Here is a 21672-nt window from a genome sequence, read left to right on the forward strand (position 1 = left end):
TTCCTTCCTCTCAAACTTCATCTCCAAGTTTGAGTCTCCTCCTTAGAAGAAATTCCCACTGTACTTGTTGGGGCAAGACGATCTCTTGCTCCAACAGTGGCCAAGGCTGCTTCACAAGCCTTTATGGCGGTGCTCAGCAACAATGACACTTCATCAGGTGAGGATGAGAGCTCAGGAGAGGAGGAGCAGCCCATGAAGAACAAGAAGGAGAACAAAGGACTTCAGCGGCCTATGCTTCATGGCAGGTGAGAACGACAACCTCGAGCCTCATTCACATGAGGTACAACCATCCTATGATCAGTTTTCTATTGAGGTAGATCGTCTAAGTGATATGCTGGTTAGAAAAGATAGGTAGGTTCATAGTGCGGCTACAGAGGTTAAGGAAGTCAAATCTAAGCAAGAGTGTTCTATGTTTGAGCTTGAGTTGCTTAGGTCCAGGGCTAATGATGATTAAGGGGTGAGTGAAAGTTGCGTTATAGTCATGAATGAGCTTGCTGAACTTTAGACTTTACATACTCAAGTTGTCAATCAGCTTGAGACTGCTGAGAAGAAGCTTCTTGAGGAGGAGTCTAGACCCACTCTTTTAGGTGCTTGCAAAAATTGTCCTTTACTCGCAAAGGACCTTGAAATGAATGTCTAGTGCATTAAGGAGTTAGAGTCTAGATTGGAGAGTGCTTGGTGTTCTAAGGATGTGCAGCCGAATTGTTCCACTTGTATCATCTTTAAGGAGAAACTCAGCTGGGTAAGAGAGCAAGTTCATAAGCTCATGGCTGAAAATGAGTACATCTTTTCTCTTATGGAGAAGTGCTCAGGAGGCAAGGGAAGGATGGATTTGATTGTGGCCAAGACCCAGTTATGTGCAGATAAGGCAGGACTAGCTCTAGGTTTAGGTTTTGAGAGAGTGGCTTACAATAGGCTTGGCAAGACTGTATTCACCACATCCAGTACCCTTGAGACTAAAAAAATCCAATATCAATACCACACAGCTTGTGCCAGAAAGGAAAATCACATACCACAACATATGAAGAGAGAGCTTCCACAAACATAACCCAGAAGAGCTCCTTAGCTTGAGAGGGAAGCCCCTATGAGATATTCTAGAGTGATCAGTACGCTAGTTCCTGAGAGATGCTATCTTTGCACTTACTGCAAGAGAGAGGGTCACCTAGTTGAATTCTACTTTCATCGTAGGAGAGATGAGTGATGTAAATGGAAGTGGAGAACTCGGGACATGTACCAGCCTTTTCCTCGCCCTCACTCACGGGTTTCCATTGCTTTTCAGTTTTCGTCTAGAGAAGGTGCTCGGCGTAGACCATACCATGGTACATATGATTTTGGTCTGTGTGTTGGAGGTTTTGAGTCACAGCATTTTGGCAACCCACGTTTTCCTTATCATTGTACCTGCCCCTAGTGTGCTAGGTCTGATTTACATACACCAATTTTTACTTTTTCTCCTCGAGTGACTCGGTGTTGGATTCCTAGGAAATTTCTGACTTACCCTAGCACCGAGTACTCAGGCTCTACTTACTTTTTGTAGGAGGTAGGTGGAGGCCTAAAGAACAAGTGGCTCATTAACACCGGTTGTTCGTGTCATATGACTGGGGATACATCATGGTTTCCCAACCTCACCCTGATGAAGCGGCATGAGTTCATTACATTCGGTGATGATAGAAAGGGAAGAATGAAAGCCAAAGGTATAATAAAGGTAAGTGAGAGTTTTACTCTCAGAGATGTGGCTTTGGTGGAGCATCTAGGGTACAATTTGCTTTTTGTATCTTAGTTGTTGGATGAAGATTTGGAACTGAGCTTCAAGCATGATGCTTCTTGAGTTCTTGATTTCATGGGCATTTTAGTTTATTTTTCAGAGGGGAGAGCTTGGAACGTGTCATCCCTATAGTATTGTATGAGGGGGAGCAATTTATGAAAATTCTTTTCTTTTGCGTAGAGGGAAGAATTCTCTTTCAATCAACTTTTTGGAAAATGATTTTTTTTTATGATTGGTTTGAGGGAGAGTTTTTGAATATTAAAAAAACAATGAAAGTGTAATGAGCATTGTACTTTATACATGTATGACATTTGAAGCCATGTTTATGCTACAAGGTTGTTGCACTTCCATACGTATACATGTAATTGTGTAGTTTTAGTCATGACTTTTTAATTGGAATGAAAACATGAATTAAATCTTGTCATGGTCAAACTTTCTTGACTGCTTTGATATTTTCTAAAAGTACTAAATTTGAAATATCAAAGTTATGTGCTAAATGCTGAAAAATAGTTGATAGGGAAAGATCAAGGAAGTATGCATAGTCGCACTTATTCTTTACAAGACTTCTAATCATTGTACTTTTATATGAAATTGGACGAAGTTGTGTATTACCGAAACCATTGATCTTAAGTTTCTAATTGTCCTTTTGACATAGGCTTGGTATGGTTGAAAAGTAAGGCTGGTGGTGCATATAATTTCTTGTAAATGAATTATATCTTATCCTATGGGTTGTGATTTTTAGACTAACATGTATTTCAAGTGGTATCTTTGTAGTCTCATGGAGTAATCTACAAGTCCCCGGAGGTATACAATGCTTATTTGTCAATTGGTATTATTCTCAATTTATTCGTTCATTTACTTCCATGCATAATATGGCTTAAACTTCCTCTCTCTACATATTGTCTAGTTGTGCATATGTTTCACTATCATCATATGTATTCACACATATAGGGGGAGTTTAGATCATATTATCTGAGTTTCATGAATTGTGATTCATGTAGTTTATTTCAAATGGTATCCACATTACCTTTTCAATTGCATTTTTACAATTGGTATCATTTATTATTGGATCATGATTTATGAAGCTTGCCCCTGAGTGCTCTAATGTTTTCCCTTGAGTCCAACATGTGTTTATAGCTTTTTTGAGATTGTTGACAAAGGGGGAGAATTTTGATAACCAAAACAAGATGCATGATTGTTAAGCAAGATGCAAGATTGTTCTTCGGATGGGAGAATTTTGCATGGGTCACAAGGGAGATATTGGCAATGGAGAAATGGAGAGAATTGTCTCTATGGAAGTCACAACAAAAGGGGACAAAGTGAAGTTTGAATTGGACAAGTTCAGAAATAATTGGTAATACCGAATGGTCTAGTGATTAAAAAGTTTGTACACCTTGAAGCATTTTTCCAGTAGTTCTGTACATGCTGGATGGTCCAACACTCAGAGACTTGTACATGCCAAAGCATTCTTGGAAGATGGTTCAAAGGCTGTACACATCGGATGGTCCGACAATGAAGAGTTGGCTATGTCATAGCATTTTCTAGAAGATGTTGCAACGGCAAGTTTTGGCATAGTTGTGCATGCTAGATGTTCCAGTGATCAGAAGATCTACACACGCAAACAATTTTTAGTGAGAAGTGACTCGGTTGGCTCAAGTATACACACCAGATAGTCCGGTGATGAAATTCAAGATAACATCAGAATATTCAGTGTTCACAATGAGTTGGAGTGGAGTTCTAACGACTAGTGATAGCTCGCAACGGGCAGTTTCTGTTGCTATACACGCCGGATGGTCCTTTTTTTACTGCTATTGATGCCAGATCATCCGGTTTTCATAGACTTTTTGACCATTGGAGCAATGATTAGCTCGAGAGCTTGAGGCTATAAATACCCCATCACTCGGCCATTTGAGTGTGCTAAAGTCCAGGGAAGTTTATAGACAGTTGAGAAGACATCTAAGCCACAAAAATACTAAAAGTGATCATCGAAGTCAATTAGCACAATATTAAGGGAGTGATTTGTGCTATTAGGCCTAGAGAGAGTTGTTGCTAAGTGTTGCTGCTTAGAAAGGGGATCAAGGAGTGATCCTACTTTGTACCAAGTGGTACGTCGGTGCCTTGGAGTCTTGCTGACTCGCCGGCACTATGAGCTTTGGTGGCTCGACTTGGTGTGAAGCGGCAACGAGACGCTTGTATGGGGACACAAAGACCCTTGGCTTGGTGGCTTACGCTCCGAAGTGAAGACGGCGGCAATTGACCAGGCTTATGGTGAGGTCTTGCCTTAATGGCTTGATGGTTCAACCTACTTGAAGCCTAGGTGGCTCAAGGGTTGTGACCGGGTGGCTCCAACTGGACTAGGAGTTGTATTTATGCCATCGATACCAAGGGATAAAAATTATTTGTGCTGAGTTACTCTCTCTACCATCTTTACATTTCCGCATTGACATACTTGCAATCTACCTCTGCATATTTAGCTTCCTAGAGTAGTTTGCTAAGATTGGTTGTAGGCTGCAAACCCTTTTGAGCAGTAGAGTAGACATACTAGATAAATCTAGAGCACATTTAGATAGAAGTTAAAATAGATTTATCTTTTTGAAGTTGAAGCAGATTAATTTTAGATGTCCCAATTCACATCCTCTTAGAGCATCACCAATCCCTACACCCACGGACTGTCTTCACACCACCGGTCGGTGATGGCATCGCTGCCTTGCTGCCCCACCCACAAGCCGCAACCACCGTCGGGACGACCTTCCACCACGGGATATCCTCTACGTCTATCGGACACCAAAGAACCCGCCAACTCCGAACCATAACCGCCAATCACGAAGAACCACTAACCCGCTAAAGATCTCACTAGAGTCAGAGAAGAAGAACCCGAGCACTAATCGCAGCCCTCATCGGATGCCAAAAAACTGATTGTTGGAGAGGTAGAAAACACCCGAGTGAATTTGACGATTCCTCTAAAAATTATCTCGAAAATTTAAAGTTTTGCTTCACACCTTTCATACATCACACGTCATTTATTTTCCCATAGGAGTCAGAGTCAGAAATCTTAGTGAATACACAAATATCTCCTTCGCAGGATGGACAAAACTTGTTGTCACTCCAAGAAAACGGAGCATCAACGATGAAAAGTAGTGATGTAATTTTATTTTGTCACAGATTTCCACATTAATTGTGACCAAACTATTTTTCCTCACTACTGTGTATTTTATTAGTGGCAAAATTTTATACAGTTATATAATATATCATTAGTGATGAAACGTAGTGATGAAATATTGTTTTGCCACTGTTTCGTAGGTTAATTGTGACTATACCAATTTTTCTCACTATTATGCCATTTATCTGTGGCAAAATATTATATCGCCACATGTCATCACATTACTAGATTAATTGTGACTAAACTATGTATTTGTTCTCACTATTATGTACTTCATACGTAACAAAACAATATATGGCCACCCGATATTGCATTAGTGATGAAAAAGTAGTGGCAAAATATTTTTGTCACTGTTTACCTGTCTAATTATGAGTAAACTATTTATCCTCATTATCATATAGTTTATTAATGATAAAATATTATAGCGACACAAAATATCACAACACTGAACTATAGCTTTTTCATTACTATTATCAGTAGTGTCAAAATGTGATGTCATCACAAAAGATCTTGTCATTGACAACTTTTGTAGTGATGAATTACTACAACATTTGGAATTTTCGCCAACAGACATTGCCAGTTCAAACAGTCCTCACATATTAAATAAAGAGGTAGCCGATTAGACTTAAGCATTTTTGGCCCGGCTCGACACGAAACAACTCGCCCACGAAGCTCACATACTATATATAGATACTTTTTGTCTTCATGTACAAAATATGTTACCTCGCAAAAAATGTACAAATTTGTGATTTGATTTACATGTACGCCTAATTTAGTGGTGAGCTGTTCCTATATTGGTAGGTCCCCCTGATTTCCTAGAAATGCATTGTTAGTGGAGAAACGAAACGTCTTCATTAGCACTCTTATTCCTGGAAGTCCAAATGCCCAAAATCACCTGAAACATTCCAACTGCAATTACTTGTCCCGTTTAGGTACCCTAATTAACCTCCCCAATTACTCTTACTCTATATGGAGCCCCCTCATGTGTGTGATGATAAATCGGACCCTCATCCTATGATAAATCGGACCCTCATCCTTCTGCCATAATCTTTTTAAAGATAATTCATTATTGGTAGTAGGCACATGCACATTTGAGCTTGAGAATTGAGAAATAACTTGTACTCCACAAGATCTAAACTCTCGTTTCTTTCAAATTTAGTAAATTTTCTTGTATGGATTCCTCAATACTTGTCTAGGTTTAGTAAAAGGACAAATAGTCTTTGTATAGGCTAGGGATCACCTGGCCGATAGCTATCGATTGATAGATAAGAAGAAGAAAGACACACGATGTAGACAGATTCAGACCTCCCAAATGATAATAACCCTATCTCATATGTGTTGCCTTGAGCATTATATTAATTCAAGCCGGCTATTATAATGTATGGTGTTTTAGATCTAAACCCTAAGATATTCGGTGAATTCTTGGAGCTAGTCTTGAGGGCTTGAATCTCTACGAGTTGTGTAGGCTCCTGTGTTGAAAGAACTGGTCTTCTGTTGATCCGATCCCCTACCCCAGTTTATATAGTTTGGTGGAGAGAGGTCGTGTCCTACTTAGAGTTCTGAGTATTACTTGTCCTTTCTGTGATATACGAGGAAATCTTCCCTTATTCGAAAATTTCTTCGTTACATAAAGACTTTATTTCTAGAAGGTAAAATAATTAATAGTGGTTTCGTTAATCTACCGAAGGATCATATGACATGTGTGGAGCATCCATATCATTCTTGGATTTCTACTGTATTTCTAGTAGTATCCATGTACAATACTCATCATCTAGGCACCAACTTTACTCAGAAATTTGCAATCTAGTTAAAAATTTAACTAGATCAGAATTTTATGTAGAATAACTCTTAATTGTCACTATGCTATTTCTAATCAGGAAGAGCTCCGACTAGGTCACAACACTCTACTATCGAGAAATATTATCAGGTAGAAAATTTTAAAGGCTACTCTCTTTTTATGTGTTTTATCATGGAATATTGCACGAGTCCTTAAAGGAGTTGTCCCATCAAAGCATCTTGAGAAATCATATCCGGAGGTTCAAAAATTTGATTTTTTTAATCATCGAAGTGTTGTGAGCATAAAGAACATGCGTCAAGATCGAGGGTGGCAAAATCGGAATAACAAGATTCCTTCCTGTTAATAAGGGATAGACCGGCTACCTTTGAGATCAAGGATAGAGTACAAAACAAGATACCCTACATCTTGTATCGAGGTTGATGTATATGTATTATCTCGAGTACCACTATGGTGGCTAGACCTATTACAAGAAGTATACGGACCTAAACTAAACTAGACTTGAAGTCACCGAGTATATACTAGGAAGGTTTTGGGGCTTGCGTTGAGTTGAGTTGTGTTAAACTGCTCTAGGTCATCGGCACTGCCCTAAATCCTGCTGTAACTGATGAGGAGTCCTCCATCTTGTCGATCCAGGCAAGGCAGCCGAATCCAATATGGATACTAGTCATACTCAAGTCGGTTAACCTGATCGACACCTTCCTAGTATGGGCTTTCGTGATCTCTGAGTATATCTGGTCCTATAGATTTGGGTCTGCAATATCCAGAGTCGTTAAATATGCGAACAAGGTATCATATTCATATATGATATACTCCTTATGCATATGTACCCTACAGATAGATATTCGATAGTAGCCCTCTAATTCTGCTTAGCAAGGATGATTTCCACAAGCGTCTACTTGAGTATTGCCAAGTCATAACCTGGTTGAGTAAGGTAGATCAAGCCTGCAGTCGAAAGGATCGAGCAAGGAAAATCTTTGTTCTGAATATCGAGTGAACAAAATGCCCTACCGTTGTCCACATTCGAGACTTGAGAAAGGCTTAAAAAACTTGACTTCCCGACATCCTTCTCTGTGTAGAGTTAAAATGAACATCTCCGAAATTTGAAAAGTTGGGTATATGCGCATTTAATGCATCCAGATCGGTGTGTAGAGATTCGCACGATGCCATCATCCCGTGTTTCACGCCGGACGAGTACCACAGTGACAGGAGCAGTTCCCAAAGAAAAAGTTGAACTCTAATATATTTATCCATACAAATATGGATTGTAGTCATTCTTCACCATTGCGCCACCTGTTCTTTCACTCAAGCATTCTCCTTTCTTCACCCAAATGTGCGTTGCCATATAGGAATCTCCGTCTCATGGCCTCTAGCCCTTTCGAGAATGCCACCTCTCCTTCCTCGCCAGAGAAAGACTCCAACTCGAAGGCTGCCAATGCATCCCCCAAGCAATTAGACGAGATGAGATTGCTAACGGATTCCTGGGCAATCTGGTCGATGCAAGAATCAAGGCTCAAGGAACTTTAAGGCGAATGCATCATTCCTCCTCGCAATTTGGCCAACTAGAAGCCAACATTGGGTGACGAATCCCCATCCTGCCAATTCGACCATGAGATTGTGGTTTTTGTGTTATGTTTTCGTTGCGGTTTTAATGTTCCCCCTTCTAAGTTTCTTCTTAATGTACTTGATTGGTACCAAATCGAGCTTAACCACCTAAACCTAAACTCAATCACCATGCTTAGTATTTTTGTTCATCTTTGCAAAGCCTTCCTCAGCATCGAACCAAGTTTGAATCTTTTTGAGTATTTCTACCATCTGAAGAAGAATACTAAAAATAAATGTGCCAGGGGTTGTGGTTTCCATCAGCAGAACGAAATGAAGAATTCCTATATCTTGGTTGCTTTGACCTCCTCCTAGCAAAAAGATTAGAAAAAACTTTCGTTTTATGTCTACAATCCCGACCCCGTCACCTCTCCCTTCGTCTATAGAGGTCTTCAGCCCTACCCAAATCCGTCTTGGTCAAGAAGACTGGTGAACTTAGGTAGAGTGGATTAACCGGGTGGCATGTGGCCAAAGACTTCATCATTCAAAGGCTAAGCCCCTTGAAAGCACAAAATCACTTTGCTTGGGAACATGCTGGAGACAGCAATAGCTCCCGGGACGCAACCGGATGCAAGACTTAGTTAGCCCTTAATGCTCTTTGTAGATGCAATTGATCTCTATCAAGTAACTTCTTCTTTTCTTCAGCTCTGTCTTTACGAGGAGGGACATCAATGCTCTATCCAGCCCTATTCCCTTAAGGATTCTTGACCACAAGTAAGAACTTGCTTGGATTAGGAGAGAAGCACTAATTATTGCTTATTCGATCTGACTTGTGTTTTTGATTTTAGATTCCAGACTTCTACCAAGAAGAAACTTCCTCTGGCGTTGGCGACAAAGCGACTACATCGACTAGTCAAGAGGCTGAAGGGTCTCTTCGATCCATGAGATCTTCTTCACCATCCAACCAACCTCCCCCAAAATGCACGTGGGGAAAAGTTCATTGGTATTGAGATCGAATCTTTCAATGACTACTTGTTCATTTGCCTCCGTGCTTATCAAGCAAATGATTATTAATATGTGATCTGCATGGGCGGCCTTCCTTCAGTGAACAACAAATGCAACCCCTCGATTGCCTCCTGAAGAAGCCTCCATGCTTGATGACTCGGCCAAAGAGCTAACTTGCCTCGAGTTATCACCCTTTCATTGTTCATTCTCTTTTAGTATTCACTCGATAAGCCCAGAATGATGAATTACTATTAGCTGATTTCTAGCAAGCGATTGCTCCCTTGACTTGATCTGATTCCCAGGCCATCCCTTTGACAAAGCCATCCCTAGTTGCTAGTGCAAAGTGGAGGAAAATAACCGTTAAGAAACAGAAAGTGAACATCATCTCGTACCTCCCGATTACCAAGAGGTTTGGCTTGAATCTTCATCTTTACCAGCAACTTTCCTTTCCCTTCCTCATCCTATCGATTGTAGGCCATCACTTCTAGAGAAAATGAAAGAACAAAATGTCAGCTAACTGACGTCAACCTCTCCTATTATGCCAGCTCCAGCTCCTCGAGTGGAAGATCCTACCTCGGACGCACCTAAAGCAAACCCACATCCTAAGAAAGCCGAGACCTTGATATCGATCCCAACTAATGACCCTAGAGGTTCTCCTCAAAGCTCCAAGTGCTCAAGTGGTTGCTGCTAAGGCCCAATATTCAGAGATTGACCGTACCGAATGCCAAAAAGAGCTCAATGCCAACCAAGAAAGAATTGAACGTAAATCCACTCCTAGATCACAAGTATAGGATTCAATATTTGGGCAACTAATGATAATCAATTTCTATTTTCTTCTCTAGTTCTTGAGTCCTCCTTGAATAGCAAAGAGGCCCTCATCAATGACACAGTGAAAACCCTCAACGGTAATTCCAGATATCAGGAAAAACTCAAAAATGATGTGAATACAGTGAGAGCTGAATGAAACTCCATGGTTGTTGAACGAGACACTGATGTCTCAGCACTTGGAATGATGAAGGAGTAGACCCTCGATCGCATGAACCAAGCAGCCTCCATAAGCATAAAGTAGTACTTGGTATCCTCAAGAGCTACAACCTTGCACTCAACACATCAGTAGTGACAGAAGGGTTTGATTGCACCACAGAGGAAGCAATAGAATTGATTCTCAGCATCAAGCCTACAGTTCCTACCTTTGTTGAGTCATTAGGGCTCAACCTACCTAATGATGATAGTGAGGAAAGTCCCTCAAGCTGATTGTCCATTTGACTCAAAACATTCAGACCTTGTTTCGTGGTCTGAGAATGTTTTTAATAGTACTGATATTTTACCGTTCTATTATGCTATTGCTTCTATTCCTTTATCTATGAAATAGAATTAGCATAAGTAGATGCAAAAACTAATCAGCACATGCTATAACCATCCTTGAGACTTGTTGACTAAATATTTGTTGATGCTTGAAAACTCAACTAGACAAATCGTTAGATGCAATTGTCCTCAAGTATACACTCGAAGCAACCGAAAGAATGAGAGAAAAGACTAGTACACAACTAGAAAAATGATAGGGAATAGGGTGCTCGATATTCCGAAAGGTAATATGATAAGTCGATTTGGTAAAGCTTCAACATTGATGATCCAAAGGCTCTGACCAAAATAGATAAGAAACTTTTGCAACCACTACACCACTACTTTGTGGTTATCAACCTTGACAAGACGCGGTTGACCTCACCAAGAAGGCTTTTCCAACAAGAGAATCGAGAATACAAGCAAGAATAGGTAAATGCAACCTAAATATTGCTGATTACTAATGAAATACTCGAGTTGGGGCTTTACAAACTGATATATGGCGAAATTGTCTAAAACAGAATAATCTAAGCAAAACCCAACCCTAAACTATGATGGCTACTGTGTATATATAGGGGGACATGAGGAGTTTAACCTAGGGTTGTGTAGTCATTGAAAGAGGCAACACAACCTGGACTCCAACCCTGACACGATTACAAGACCACACAAGGCCCAAAATGGTGATGCAACACATTATTCCATTGATTGTAACTAATATATAAGGAATATTTGGTTGATCCTAGATCCATTGGAATGGACTCACCATAAGCTTTCCAGAATATCTAAGAACGTCTCAATTGGATTTCGTATGTGAGAGTTATGCCTATTTTACTGTCGTGATATCCTGAGATTCTGACTAGACTTAAGAGTTCGACTAGGACTCTACTTTGTCTTCGAGTAGACTTTGCCTTCGAGTGATAACATCTAGGTGATCTTATCATGCTTGTCCCATGTCCTAAGCAACAAAACAACACAAAAACTTAGTAGTATTCTATTCTTTACATTTTAGAAAGTACGAATAATGAGGAACGAATTCACTCTGTGTGTATCTCAGGGATCTATGCCCTTATCAAAACAGAAATAGCATGATGACATTTTTTGAAAACTTTCACCAACTTGTGTATTTGACAAACATACAAACATAAACTAAATAGGAAACACAGATGGGATCAACTAGAACTTCAGAACCTTGTGGACTGTTAGGCATGAGATATCTGACAATCTCTTATGTAGTTATGCCTTATGAGGTGTAGTTGTTCGTTATCAACCCAACACATGGCTCCGTTGGCTCTATCCAAAGCAATCGACACAAAGCCAGAAAAACTTTGCAAAAAAAATATATTTACAGAATATGGTAGTACTATGTAGCCCCCAACTCTCTGGTTCAGGGGGGAATGCTCGATCGGGGAGTAAGAAAGAACATACCTGTACCATTAAAAATATATGATGTAGCCCCTGACTCTCTACTCGATGACTGAATCGAGCGGAAAGTAAAGCTATAGCATCAAAAGTATGTGATGTAGCCCCCGAATCTCTATTTGATGTGATAATTAAGACAAAGAGTAGAGTTGTAGCATCAAAAGATAACCAACGTGGCCCCTGACTCTTCGCTCAATAGCTAAGTTTGAGTAAAAAAAGTAGAGCATAGCACATGCATTAAACAATGTAACTTCCTACTGCTCTCTGGTTAATATGATAGTTAGAGTGAAGTATAAGCATTAAAATCTACAATGTAGCCCCCGACACTCCGCTCGATGACTGAATTGACCAGAGAGTAGAGCATAAGCAACGACACCTTCTTCTCGACCACACACTCAAAGGCGTCTGCCCCCAAGAATATGGCTGCAATTTTATCATTGTCATCAAATGAATCCAATCAATCGGGTAGGTGAGTATTAAAAACCCACTCCCACTTGTGCTCGTTTTCACCGCACCCTTTGTTTTGACACGGACAACACACCCCTCTTTCCAGAGATAAGATAAGTCATAACGCCTCAACGATGCCTCGACTTCCGCCAGACGTGCCGCCCAACAGAGGTAACCTCGTTATCTAGCCCGGCAATATCGGATCTTGATGGCACTATTTCCACAGTATGACCTGTTTCCACAGCTACAAATAAGGAAAATCTAGGCCATCTGTTCTCATCTCATTTCTTTCCTTTTCTCCCTACACACTACCCAGTAGAAACTTGTAGATCTTGAAACCATGGCCTCCACTCCACAGTCGTCTCCCAAGCCATGTTTAGAAATCATAGCCGTAAGGCCTCTTGCCCCAAGCCCTCTAACCATGGTTCCACCTGGCATCATCATCATTTCCTCTAATGAGGAGGAATTGAGTGAAAGGCCTAGGAGGAGTGGGAGCAGAATGTCCATTGGAGGTCATTGATCTTTCACCTACCACCTCTGACGTTTCCATGACACCGATGCCACAGAATGAGCGGCACAAGAATTGGTGACACGGGCTGCACAGGGGGAAGATGACAATAGTGGTGATGTTGATGAGATCATTGACCAGGTCATCAACAAGGTCTTTAGCAATGGAGCCCCCAAGCATCCAGTGGTGAAGCAAGCACGATCATCTTCTCCATCAACAATCGCCAGATTATCTCTGTGCCCCACAGAGGACCACTCGGCATCGCCGGCACCGGTCAATAGCTCTAGTAGGACCGCGATGAAATGTACAAAAAGAGCTCTTCTTTTTTGTTAGTTGGGTTAGAATCAATAGAGACAATAAATACTTTTTTAACTCCAGAAATGCCTTCTCCGCCTCTTTCGTCCACTCAAACCGGTCGTTCTTCGTCAAAAGATTGAAAAAGGGTATCCCTTGCTTACCCATAATGGAGATGAATCGACTAAGGGTTGCTATGCATCCTGTCAATTTTTTTAACATCCTTCAGTGTTCGAGGTGATCGCATCTAGTCGAGAGCCTCGATTTGCCCGGATTGGCCTCAATGCCATGACTTGACACTAGGAAGCTAAGAAGCTTGTCGGACGGAGTGCCAAACATGCACTTCTCAGGGTTAAGCATCATACAATATTTCCTGAGGTTGTCAGATGTTTCCTCGAGGTCAACAATCAATGCATCTTTGGTTCCAGACTTAACTACAATATCATCGACATAAGCTTCAATGTTGCACCTGATTTGGGTTTATAAACAATTTTGGATACACTGTTGATAAGTAGCACCAGCACTCTTTAAATCGAAAGACATCTTTACATAGCAAAATACACCAAAGGAGTAATAAAAGTAGTTTTCTCTTCATCCTCTATCCCCATGCTAGTTTGGTGATACCTCGAATAAACATCTAGAAAACACAACAACTCATAACCCGCTGTAGAGTCAACAATATGGTCGATGCAAGGAAGAATAGAAGGATCCTTAGGACAAGCTTTGTTGATGTCACACCCGGTTTTAACGGCCAAAACCAGATGCGGCTTATGTGTGCCCAGGATGTTCAACACACATAAGGACATCACAGGTGAAGTAACAAAAGCAATACTTTTATTAAATAAATGTTAAACTCTTACAGCAATTGACATATATTGTTTTCTATGAAGATATCTACAGCGGAATAGAAGCACTGGTGCCCAACAACACCGCAGGCAACCGACCGGGAGACACGCGCCTAGAACGTTGCAACCTCGTCGTGATAGTCTTCAACATCTTCACTCACTGAGCAGCAGCATACATGTCGCATGGTATAGGAAAAATAGCAAGTGTGAGCACATGATGCGCTCAGCAAGTGTGGGAAAAATAATGATATGCAGGCTTTTATCAAGAATAGGCTAACACATGGTATATTTGCGTAAATGCGAGTAATGAAAACATATTTTGACTCAAAAGCATTAAGCAATTATTAAGTGAAAGTAACCCATACAGTCCAACACGCAGCATACAAGGCTCCCCACATTGCATTCCATAACCGTCTAGTACTCCCTGTATTATAACCAAAACCACAACCATCTAGTACTTCATGTACCAGAACCATAACCACAACCACAACCAAACTCATAACCACAACCCACTAATCATGTGAGGATCCAAGTCTCTCATAACCGTGAGCATGGCTGTTATAACAGTTTTACACTCTGCAGAGGTTGTCCAGCTTTCCCCACAAGTCGTGATTTCCATGTTACCGTGTTAGCTAGACACTTAACACACGCTAGTGGTGTGTCACCCGGAAAGTCACTACAAAGCCGTTACAAAGTTTCATCCAGTATGTGCATGCCCGCTAGGTTTCACCGCCGTCAAAGTGGCATTCACACCACCCAGAAGCCCCCTTTTGCGCCTTATAGCTCCAGGAAGTTTTCACTCTTCCCTTCCACTACACATCTCATACCACTAACCAAATGGTTCTGGCCTTTGCCGTCCCCACACAACCACTCTTCCGTTTGGCACGCACAAAAACTGGAATCCACTAATTAATAGGCTAGGCCTGTCCCATACCAGGTCTCGTGGTTGGTACGATACTTCTTGGGTTGTCGCTCCACAAACCGGTCCTTACTTAGGTTACTTGAGCAAACACTAAACCAACAACATAACCATCATCACTATCACCAACATCATAACCATGACAACCATCAAAACCACTTTGCTCAAGGCCTAAGGTTCCATGTTGCTAGCCCATTAACACATTAACCACCAATATTTCATATATTCATTAGTCAAGATTATGACACTTTCCAAAATCCCAAAAGCATGGCTAAGCAATCTACCCATCAAAGATACCTAACCATAAACCATCTAGGTTCCAAGAGATGATAAGGGAAAATATAGGGAAAACCCTAACATAAGTGACTACCCATCATATTGACACACACTGCATGCAATTTTGTAAACCAAAACATTTAAAAACATAGGTTCAAGATGATCAAGGACACTTGCCTTTTTCCCAATGCTGCTCAGTGTTGTCGAAATCTTGGTCTTGAAGTCCCGCAAACTGCTCCGGAATGCTATCGACTAATCGCGAGAACTACCGACAAACAACACAAAGGAAAACACTAAGAACAACATACCAAACATCATCAAAACACTTTAAAAATACTATGGCTAGATAGGGATGATTTTAGAAACATTTAGACACAAGAATCGCCTAAATCGGAGTTAAGATGAAAACAGAACAGCTTTCGAGAGATGGATTAGGCTGAAAAGAAAATGCTGATTTACCGGAACTATCTTCCTATAGGAAAGGTTTTATTGCGCAATCATTGCGATAGGCTTGACAACGTCATAAAGCATGGTTAAAGAAGTGTAGGGCAGACTAGACTTCACTGACTAGGCTAAGGATAATGATGTGGCGCTGACTTGGCATGCTATGCAAGTAACATCTTGGATTAAAGAAGGGATACGCTGAGATCTAGTATCGACCACCTATGATGGATCAAAAATGCCAAAGGTTATGCTTCTAGGTTAAGGATACTACTAGTCACTCTATGTAGTGGTGGTGGTTCGGGTTTCGTCGAACGAAGATGGCGATCGGGCATGTGGCCACAGACATCGATATCGGTTTCAGTGGTGTTTCAGTGAAACAAGGGAAGCATGGTGTAGAACACAAAAAGACTAATTCAGCGGTATGGTTGGTTTTGGAAGGGGTCATCTGAGGTAGCGGCAAAACAGCGATGACTGCTTCTAGGTTTGGTGGTGACCGCGAACAAATGCAGGAATAAAGACGCTCGCGTTCCCAGAGATTGGCTATGAATTTTGAGGAACCGTTTGAACAAGGATGTTCATATAACCCGGGAACACAATGCTATGGCATGGGTTTTGGTAGATCATCCACTGAGAGGAAGAATGATCAGCATAGATGAAACGGGTGATGGCTGTGATATGCTGTGGTTGGCAATGACGTCTTGGTCGTGTCGCTGCACAAAAGAGGATGGGCTCCTAGGGTAACATAGAAGACTCCATGGGACACGCCGTGACGTGGTTGGTTCATCCATACAGCTTTTGGATTGATGGGTGACGCGAATGCAAATCCGGTGCGCGTGCAGAACACGTCTAGAAACCGGACAGCGGGTACGTCGACCTTGATTTCGATAGTTTGGCTAATCTACTGGCTGACCTGGTTGGTGAGGGCGTGGGGAACATCATGGGACATGCACCAGTGAAAGGGCTTGGTGATTTGACCTCTGGTCGGTCGGGAACATCGATGCCAATCGGCTACAACGCAGCTGTCTCGCTGCTGTCCGCGACGGCGACGACCGTGGCGGCGTAGATCGGGCTTTGGCCAGGAATAGGGCTTGTTTAGGGATTTAGTATGATGCTAAAACAGTAGTAAGGGAGGAGAAGAAGGGGTCCTCACATTGCTTTGATGGTCGTGGAAGGAGGAATCGCGGAGAATACGACGTAGCGCATCACAGGCGGCGGCGGCGGCTCCGGCGACATACGGACAGGGTAGCAGCGACTTCTAGGGTTTGGTGGCATGGAATAGGGGTAGTAGAGGGCGTAAAACTCATATTTATAGGGCTAGGGCCGGCTGGTTGAGGTGGAGTCCAAACCGAATACGAATCGGATTCGAGTTCGAGTCGGTTACGATTTCCTTTTTCACAGCTCTCTATTCCGAGGATGATATCTCCATTGTCCAGACACCAAATTGGATGTTTCTTGATTCTAAATTGTAGTAATCGAAAAGATCTACAACTTTGGTAGTCATTAGAACTTCTGAAAGCATCATCTTGATTTCAAAAAATGCACCACAAGATAAACTGTTTGAACTCGGACTTCTCTGCGCAGCACTGATTTCGGGGGCCATAACTTCTTGCTCCATTATTTTAAAGGTAACTTCCATAGGTTCAAATCGAAGCTCTCGACGAGGCCTACAACTTTGGTATTGTCAAGATTTGCATTTGAGGCCGTTTTGAACTCCGAAACTTCATGAGAAAATGAGGCTGTCCAGGACTCCGCGAAAATTTCCAGATTTCGTGGATCCTTTGTTGGGCCATCTAGAAGACTTGGCTAAGGGTTTGGACTTGAGCAAGATTGAGCCCAAAGACACTTTAGGTATATCTAGGGTTTAGAAAAGAAACTTTTACAGAGAAATTTGAATATGGTTTGAATTTGAATTGAGCTTGGAGTGAATTTAAGAGAAACAAAAAAGATGAGGTTGAACAAGAATATGAATTTGAATTTGGATTTGGGTAGAATTTGAGAAAGAAGAGAGATTGACTTTAAACAAGGATTTGGATAAGATTTGAATTGAGCTGGAGAAGGATCAGGTATGATCAAGGATTGAATAGATGATGAATTCAAAGATTTTGAATTCCAACCATTAAGATCCTTAACTTATTCACTACTAAGTTTTGTAAAAACCTTTTCAAAATCTTTTTCACTCAAAACACCAAAGAGAAAGAAAAGGAAAAAGAACTCTAATGCATTTACCTGGCTCCTAACAAAACTCAGCATGCAATGCACACAAAATAATAACCTATATTGATTGATTGATTAAGAAAATAGGTTTTAAACCTATACTACTGTTGAAGCTATTCAATAATCTTGGAAAATTCTTAGAAATTTGTAAATTCTAAAAATCAGGGTGTTACAGTTGAGGTCGGTGAAATTGAGACATAACCTCCACTTGTCGTTGGCTTTCTTTACAAGGACAAGGTTCGTGAGCCACGCAGGATGATGAACTTCTCGAATGAAGCCTGCTTTTAGGATTTTTCTAACCTCCTCCTGGATGGCCTGCTTTCTATCTTTCACAAATTTTGCTACTTCTGCACCATAGGTTTAGCATCAGATTTCACAGCTAGTCGATGCTCAATCACCTCCCTAGGGACTCCGGGCATATCAGATGGTTGCCACACAAACACATCTTGGTTTCCTCGGAGGAAAGCGATGGGCTCAAGTTCCTATTTAGGATCAATGTCGACCCCTATCCTGACCATCTTGGCTGGTTCAGACGGGTCGAGGGGAACTACCACCTGCGTTCTTGTCCTTAGCACCATCGGTGTTCTCTCCTTTGGCAGTGTCATTGGACTGGGAGGCATTGGTGAGGCTCATGAATTTGGAGTCCTTGATCTTGGTGGCAGCTTGTTTCTTCTGGTGCTTGGACTCTACGCCTTTCGAACTGGTTATGACTTGGCAGAAGTGTTCGATGTAGGCTCTGCTTGTCACAATTGACTATTGCACGTTGATCTCCCTTGATAGTTATGACCCCTTTGGGGCCTGGGATCTTGAGTGCCTGATATGCGTAGTGTACTACAGTCATGAATATGGTGAGCATTGGGCAGCCTAGGATCACATTGTAAGCCGTCTCAAAGTCTGTGACATTGAAAGTTAACTTTTTAGTGTGAAAGTTGTCAGGCTCGCCAAATGTGACTGGTAACCTGATCTGGCCAAGGGGCATGGTCTATGAATTTGGAGTTATGCCGTGGAAAGGTTTAGCTCCTTTCTTGAGCTCCGACCATTCGATCCCCATCTTGTCTAAAGTTTTGGCGAAGATGAGGTTAAGCGAACAGCCCTGGTCGATCAAGGTCCAAGAAACTTTGATGTTGAGGATAGTCAGCTAGACCACAACTGGATACCAATCCGGTTGTGGAACTATGACTAGATGGTCAGCATGATCAAAGGTGATCTTGACTTATAACCACTTGAGGTACCGAGGAGGCCATGTCAATGCTAGATTGACCTCCCTTTTGACTGCCTTATATTGTCTTTTGGACTCATACGAGGCGGATCCTCTGAAGATGTGCCACTTAGCAAACAAACCTGAGCTCTGATTAGCCTCATGGAATTCGGGCTCGTCATCTATGGCATTTGGCTTGGCCTCTTTGCTGTGATACTCAACAGTGACAGTAAGGATCTTATCATCAACCTTCTTTTTAATGACATGGCATTCGTCAAAGTTTTGTTGGTTAGTCCGATGGATGGGACACCACTTCCCACCACCTCGGCTTAGGACTTTGTAATCTCCGGTGTTGCGCGACTCGCTCCTATTGACCACGGCTACAGTCATGTCCAGACCCTTGTGCTTGTCACCAGGTTTATTCTTCTTCTCCTCATACTTTGACGACTCGGGCTTGCCCTTGCCAAACTGGTGATTCTTGGTGTGTACTTGGGCTTCAGCACACTTTGCATACTTGTCGGCCAACTTGAATAGCTCATTAACCATATGAATCTTCTAGGTAGACAAATTCCTGACCAGATCCGTGTCCTTGACACCTCGTTTGAAGGCGATGATGACTCACTCCTCAAAGACGTCTAGGATCATATTACGCCTATTTGGACCTACGAATAAAATCTAGAAGGGATTATCCCTTACCCTACTTCAGTTGATGAAGACCATCTTCCATCACAGGCACTCAAACGTACCCTAGGAGTTTGCGATGAACTGAGCCTTCAGCTCGGCCCATGATCAAATTGAGTTAGGTGGCAAGTTTAGCAAGTAGGACCTCGCAGGTCCATCAAGGGTGGTTAAAAGATAATTGACAATCCCTCTGTTGTCACTGTAGACTACTCGAATTACAGTGGTATATATCTACAACCACTAGTTAGGGTTGAGCTTCACATCGTACTTCTGAATCAGACCCACTTTAAACTTCTCAGGCTATCGTGTCGACCAAAGCCATGAAAGCTTCACAGCCTTCATCGAATTCCTCGGGAGGAGATATAGAAGACTATCTTGCTTGTTCCTTCAACCAGGGGAGCCATGTCGACCATCTCATTTTGGAGATCTATGGTCATTGTACTGTTAATCATCCTCACGATGTTTCTCACAATAGTTGTCCATCACTCTCCGTAGATCGTGCCAACCATGAGGAATGTGGTTCCTTAAGTCTTCCTGATTCGTGCACCTATGGATAGGCAGTTACAATTCAGCCCACATGGCTATGCTCAAGTTCGACCACCCGAGCTTCTCATCTGCGATCCCTCAACTCGGGGATATTCACATCCATTGCTCCTTGAACTGGCACCTTCCTCTAGAGCAACTAGGGTTATTTGCTCGAGTCACCTGGACTTGAGCCCCATCGAGGAGGGTCTTAAGTTGGTTGACCATCGGGGTCAGCAGATTCGTCGGATCCAACTCGGGGAAAGATCTTAGAATCATGTGGGCGCCCTGGATATTGGCCTTCGGGGTAATGAAAACACCGCTACCTAGGCTTATATATGGTCAAGCCGATGTCGCCTGGATTGCTATTCTGAGGGAGTTCATCCCTTGATCTCTGTGGCGCTACTGGTGCAGGCATATCCACAGCATGTTGATGTTGAAGACTAGGATGAACATGACCTCCTACGATCCATCAATGAAGAGTTGTATCAGGGACCGAGCCCGGTGATTGGACCTCGATGGTGCTAGTTCTTGCAGTTGCGGCTGCCCCCGCTGGGTCTTCAAGGATTTCCGCATCATCGTTCATCACTGTATCCTAATCTCCAGGGTTCTACTCAATGGGTGTTTCGATGGCTCTGGCCATAAACATGAATCAATTTGTTCGACTGCTCTAGCCATCGATGGGGCCACCATTATTACTGACTTTCTCTGTCACTATCGGTGTCCTTGAACTAGAGAATGTTAGGCTTCTTGGGATCCTAGTCAAGGTGTCCCACCTTGTGATATACGTCCAATAGGCTGGACTCGAGAATACAGGTGTGGATGAGTCCACCCTGATTGTCCTAGTGGTAAACCATAGTTCTGAAGGTGATTTCAAAGTCAGCGGGAGATGATTTGAAGATGACTACCGTTGACTCAAAGTGGTCATAGAAACCAGTGTCAGAGAATCCAACACTGATGCGCACTTGAGACATGATGATCCTGAAAATTAGAAGAAGGCCCCAACCTGGTGTGCCAGCTATTGAAGATTTTTTTTGACAATGTATCCATAATTAAACTAGGGTACCTTTGAGATTAGGGATCGAGCACAAAACAAGAAAAGTGATGTAGACAAGTTTGGGCCCTTGTCTGGAGTAATAATGTACATCATGTATGGAGGTTGATGTATATGTATTCTTCTCGAGTACAAACAAGGTTGCTAGACCTATTACAAGAAGTAGATCGGATCTAAATTAAACTAGAGTTTAAGTCTCCAAGTATCTCCTATGGTCCTGTGGCTTGTGTCAAGTTGAGTTGTGTT

The sequence above is a fragment of the Phragmites australis genome, chromosome 6 (assembly GCF_958298935.1).
Source record: "Phragmites australis chromosome 6, lpPhrAust1.1, whole genome shotgun sequence".
Classification (NCBI taxonomy): domain Eukaryota; kingdom Viridiplantae; phylum Streptophyta; class Magnoliopsida; order Poales; family Poaceae; genus Phragmites; species Phragmites australis.